Consider the following 6,588-nt stretch of genomic DNA (forward strand, 5'->3'; position numbering starts at 1 on the left):
TGCAGCTTGTAACTATATATTATTGTACATATTGTAACTATATGCCTGTATATATAAAAGTTTAAAATATTCTATGCTTGTGACCTTTGTAGTTATTAAAAATAGACAGGGCAGCGAGTTGGAGCTGAAAATATGAAAAGTTCCCTTTTTGTCTATCTGGACAAGATCAGATACATATGCAATATATATATATATATATATATATATATATATATATATATATATATATATATATATATATATATGTTGACACACTTTGGAAACGCAAATTGGTTTTAATGTGACACAAAAAAAGGTCTAATGTATATCTATAACATGCTAATAATGTATTAAAGTATGTCAACGAGTTTATAACGAGGATCTTTTAATGCAATTATCACAAAATGTGAAAACTCAAAATCTGGTGTAAAACTAAAATTGTGCAGTATGTTCACAATACTTTGCACGTGCAAACCGCATACGTTGGACGCATAAAAGGCACTGATTTACTGTTGGATAAATCGGTGTAAAGCAATGCTATGACTCAGCAATGATCAGAGTTAGCGTTCATTAGGAATGCTGATTGGTGGAATTTCGCAACAAAGGGTAGCTAGGAATTTTCAAGTGCACCCTTCAACAAGTTCAAGGTTGAATGAGCAAGATAACCTGAAGTGTTCGTGACTGCCCTCGACCAGGCCAACTTCCGGTTACAACTCAGAAACAAGACAAACAGATAAGGAGAAACCATCAATGTAACCGCTTCATGTCAGTTGCAACAACAGCCAGAAACACGATAGAACGTCGGGGGGGGGGGGGGGGGGGGGCGCAAATAAATCCAATTACAGTAAATCGACAACCCATAGCAATTGGAATGAGATGTCGCATAACATACAATTGATGGTGTCTCCTTATCTGCCTGTCTTGTCTCTGGTTTGTAACCGGAAGTTGGCCTGATCGAGGACGGTCACGAACACTTCCAATCAGGTTATATCGCTCATTCAACCTTGAACTTGTTAAAGTAGTACATTCATAGATGTGCAATAGATATTGTTTTTAGTGTCACATAAAAACCAAATTGTGTTTTCAAAGTGTGTCAGTATATATATATATATATATATATATATATATATATATATATATATATATATATATATATAGAGAGAGAGAGAGAGAGAGAGAGAGAGAGAGAGAGAGAGTGTGTTTGTGTGTGGTGATTCATAAATATTTTCCACTTTATGAAGTTGAATAACGAAAAAATAGTGGTGCCGACGAATTCACGATAAAAGTACGGTTCATGATGAAAACACACAGAAATATTTATAGAGATATACGAATCCAAAAAATTACCACAAGGATTTAACACTATATGAACTCCAAAATTTTGATATTTCATTTCTACTAAAAAGATCCTTATTTGTTTCAAAACAAAAGTATGTTTATGTTTTAAAGCTAAAATAACTAAGTAAACAACACATGGATAAAAATTGACACCTTTGAATCATGTCAAAGTGGCCATTGTTGAAGAAAAAAATCCCAATTTCTTCAGTTTAAAAACAAAGAACAATGTTAATTCAAGAAGTTTGTGTGACAAAATGGTTAAGCAAGATTAACCATATCGGTTTGGTTTCCTTAGTAATAGTTCATTATGAACAAATGACAAACATTTTGGCTCGATATCTCCACAAACAGCACAGCAATTAATCATTAGAACATGTTAAATAGTGGTATATTGTTACACTCCTGACATACACCAGGTTAAAATTCGTATGTCAATTTAATTATGATATGATACGCCTTTGATCAGACAATAGTATGTAAATAGAACCCATAGAAAACGTAGTCTTAATTTACCTGTAACAATAAGATAAAAATATTAGGTCATTTGCATACATATAAATGAAAAAACCCACTCCTCGTATTAAAACAAACAACATCAGTGCAAACAACTTAATTAAATCCTGTATAGATCTTTCAAACACACATCGAGGAAATGTAACAAAAATATCATTCAATTTCTTCTGCCAGGAACATTATAACATGGACCAACATGTGGTGTTACATTCCTGACCTTCCAGAAACTAACTTATATCTAAGCCACAACACATGAAACTTTCATTCACCATGAATGATATAGTGACCTTTATGGAAAGTTGTATTAATTAAATATTTTTGAAAATGTATTAACAAACTTGCAGCTTTGCTGAAAAAAAGATAAATGAACACACGAGGTTTGCATATTAACAAGAAATGAAACCAGAACTTACATCTCTTCTGAACTGTTGTCTATACGAAATGCACTTTATCAGTAACATGAAAATATTCAAGGACCCATTTGTTCACTACTGGTAATTATGTTATGGATAGTTCACACCAGGAGTGTAACATTCAACTCCAGGTATGATTTTAGGATTTTGAATTTCAGCAATATTAAATAAGACTTAATGTATTTTGTTGTAATTAATAATATGCAGTTTCTTGAATAGTTTTGCAATTGCAAAAGTGAGGGTTGCAACTGATGAAAAAAGTTGTTTAACAAAACAACTTCAAATAAGCAAAACCTTTAGTGGTTATATCCAATATTTTATGCTAATACAATTTTTAAAACTGGTCTAATAATTTTATACATATGTACTATAATGGTGCTGAAAATAGTACACTCCTGACATGACAATATCTGGGATCTATGAAATCATGAAGCAGGAATATAAAAACAATTGATGATGATCCTCCATCTCGAGCTACCACACTCCAGTGAAGTAGAGAAAGACTTGAAAGATCAGACAATACAATAGGCAAGAATACACAAACAAAGGATGCATGCTACACTCATGCCATTTGAAGGTTGCTGGCATTATTGGTGCATTAAACATGCAGACATGTATACACAAACATTATAAGCACATGGATTTGCAGGAAAAATATAGTTCTTTTTAAAACAATGAGTTTGCTTTTGCACCCCCCCCCCGAAACACCCCCCCCCCAAACAAAACATCACTTTTTTTTTTTTTTAAACGACATAAACTCTCTAGATTGATTTTTTAAAACTCGTTTTCGTGCTAGTAGGGGGCAGCTCATTCATGACCTGTTTGTCGATCTCCAAAATTCAATATATACAATTATTTTGTAACAAGCGTGAAAAGAAGTTTTCACAAAAACACCAGTACCCTAAAAATCATTCTGTTGTACCTTATTTCCACACAGCAATCATCAGACATTATACTAGTTGCTATGTCACGCGAAAATGTTACACTCCTGACCACTTTTAGCAGTATAATGTTTATTTATTTTGTAATACATGCATGGAATCATATTATTTTCTTACAGAATTTACGTCCAGAGATGAAACATTAAAAAAGACATTAAAAAATTGTAATTGGAAAATATTATTACATTTAGAACCAAAACTGTGAAATTAGCCATTTTGTAAATTTCCACCCAAATCTCAAAATGCTGGCAAGGGAGAAAACTTGGTAAAGTAAAGAAATGCTTTTGACCCTGGAAAAGCCCATGCACAATGTGGTAAAAGAAGATGGTTGGCTAATCGACCGTCGTTTTCAGAACATATACATGTAATAGATCTTGAGTAGCACCTCAATGGTATATAGCATTAAAAAAATTAACTTTTGTATCATGTATCATTTTAATAGTAAGATATCTAAATGAACTTATTATCAGTAGCCTTGCAGAGTTCTTACGAAATTCCAATGTCAGTGTTGAATACTTTGCCACTCTTTAACCTTTCATTCATTAAAAAATTAATAGTTACTTTTGAACTTATATCCAATTAAGCACGCTGTTCTGGACACGCACAGCTATGTTGGTGGTCAGTTAGAGAGAAGTCGGTGAAGTGGCCTTATATCTCAGTCATCTGCCCACTGAACTCGCTCTGTAAGGAAGCCAGTCATGTCATGTCATAGGGTTTTACGTGCACATTCCAGAACAAGCTGTTGTAGCGCACGCCTGTCGTGGGCACAAGAGCCGGCCGTGGCCGGCTCCTCCGTCCACGACAGGAACGGAAGCCAGTACCAAGTGGGACGTTTTATATGAATTGTTCGATATATTGCTGTGGCCCGATTCGTTATTACTACCCAAGTTGTTTTAGAGTAGTTACGGCCCCAAGAGACTTACCTTTTCATACACTATATTAAATAATAGTCCATTGGTTAATTTATAAGATCTCCGATCTGTATATTAAAGGAGAGAAGGATATATAGTGATTCAGATAAGGCGAGTTTTCTAGTCCAAGTTACATCCATCTCTAAAATATAACCCAACCTACTCTCATGGCCAGGATTTCTGCTCATGTTAGAGATCGTACTTAGAGGTTGCGTGGCACCAAAGGAGAGATTTGCGTGTCAAAGTTCGAGGTGCACCAAATATTTACGGAGTAAAAACAGCTGTGGCAGTAATTGGTAGTAATATGTAACATTGATTAATTGTGCAAATACTACTATCCATTGGCAATAAATAAATACACTTTTATTTGTTATACAGTTGTTATACAGTATATACCAGAGGTTGAAACTAATGCAGGGTACACCCAAAAATGAAATTGCAAATTTCAGCAAACATGACGGTTGCTAATAAAAACATTAATTAAATCTCTTAAACGGTATGTCACCCCCACCCCCATTTTCTTGCAGGTAGATTAGATGTGAGGTGCCACACTTTCTATTGGTGTACTGCCTGGGTGTATTGCTACGCTTCTTATATCAATTTTATTAGTAAACGTTAACATTATTTGCAATAGGAATTGATTTGGTTTATTAGAACCTAGAATGGACGACACTGAACCTTCAGTGGGTCAATACACGTCAGTACAGTTTCCTTCCGTGTCATCAGTCATTCACTTTAATAATAATAATAATAATAATAATAATAATAATAATAATAAAACGTTTGTTTTGTTTAACGACACCAATAGAGCACGTGTATTTATTAATCATCGGCTATTGGGTGTCCTGGTCTTGGTCCTGAACTCTGTTAACGCGTTCCTGTCCTATTAAAGGTTCAGGCACGTCTGTCCCAATCCCAATCTCTGGCATGGCCAGTGGCAGGATTTGGGACAGAAGGTATTGGAAGCTATTGTTAATTCTGATATATAGTCTTAGAGAGTGTGTTCATTAGTAGCAAGTATCTTTTATATGCATCATCCCACAAATTGGATAGGATATACCACGGCCTTTGATATATGTGGTGCACATACCGGAATGAGATATAGCCCGATGGGCCTATGGACGGGGATCGATCCTAGACCGACCGCACAGTTGCCGAGCGTTTTTCCAGACCCACTTTAATAAAATTGAATTAATGGAATTAATAAATACTACAATGTAAACGTGAATATGTATAAGATGGGGTTTGACAAGGATGGTCTGAGAAGAACTGATTCTGACCGGGAGGGGCTTTCAGAAGGTGGGTTTGACTGATTACCTTTCTAGTAATACCAGGTTTCACACAAATCAGTCGCACAAAAACGCACAAAAATGCCGCAAATGTGCATGGTTCTTTAATCATTTAATGCTGTATACAAGTGCTAATTTAGGATCTGTTCCGGGTAGGCGAAGACAAGATGGGGGGGGGGGGGGGGGGGGGGGGGGGCTAGGGACAAACTCAGACACTCTCTGAAATAATATTCTGCTAAGACATATTTTCACCAAGAATGTATATAAAGAGGTTTTTACATTGTGAATAAAATGAATAAGATTTTCGCGCCTTGAATTCGAAACAAAACATACAAAAACGTAGAAATTTTACGCCACACAAGAATTAGAGGTGACTGAAAACTGAAAACCGGTCTAGTGTTGTGGAAGTGGTTAGGCCATCGGACATAAGGCTGGCAGGTACGGGGTTCGCAGCCCGGTACCGGCTCCCACCCAGAGCGAGTTTTAACGACTCAATGGGTAGGCGTAAGACCACTACACCCTCTTCTCTCTCACTAACCACTAACAACTAACCCACTGTCTGGACATACAGCTCAGATAGCTGAGGTGTGTGTCCAGGACAGCGTGCTTGAACCTTAATTGGATATAAGCACGAAAATAAGTTGAAATGAATTGAAATGTGGAAATTTACCAATATAGTGCTGTATGGGTCATGACCACTATTGTGCGACGTTGATTTGCACTCATTAAAGAGACATAGCCAAGTTTTTAAACACTAAAGCTGAGATTCCCATTGTCCGGTTGCGTTTGCGGCTCAGTTTGCGGTGCGGTGCGGTTTAATCAAGCCAGCTTGTTCCAGGTGAGAGTGATTCCATTAGTGCGGTCCGTTTGCGTTTAGTTATCCGAAACCGCATGCGCTTATTTCAATCGCTCCGTGTGGCGATTCATCCGTTTCGCCGTGCCGTAATTTTAGGGGAATCCCGTGTGTAATTTTCCCCCACATGTAAATTAGCACCAAAAGGCTGTATAAACGCATACTTTGCCGTAAACGCAACCGCAAACGGAGCCGCAAACACAACCGGACAAAAGGAATTTCAGCTTAAGACATATTTTTGACTATTAGAGCCGTTTTTAATAACTGAAATCATACTTTTCTTAGATTTTATTGTTTAGATTATCTATTTCCGTACATTCGAAGTGTTTTTGGACATCCTCGTGTTTTTAA

Source organism: Gigantopelta aegis, chromosome 8, assembly GCF_016097555.1.
Source record: "Gigantopelta aegis isolate Gae_Host chromosome 8, Gae_host_genome, whole genome shotgun sequence".
NCBI lineage: Eukaryota > Metazoa > Mollusca > Gastropoda > Neomphalida > Peltospiridae > Gigantopelta > Gigantopelta aegis.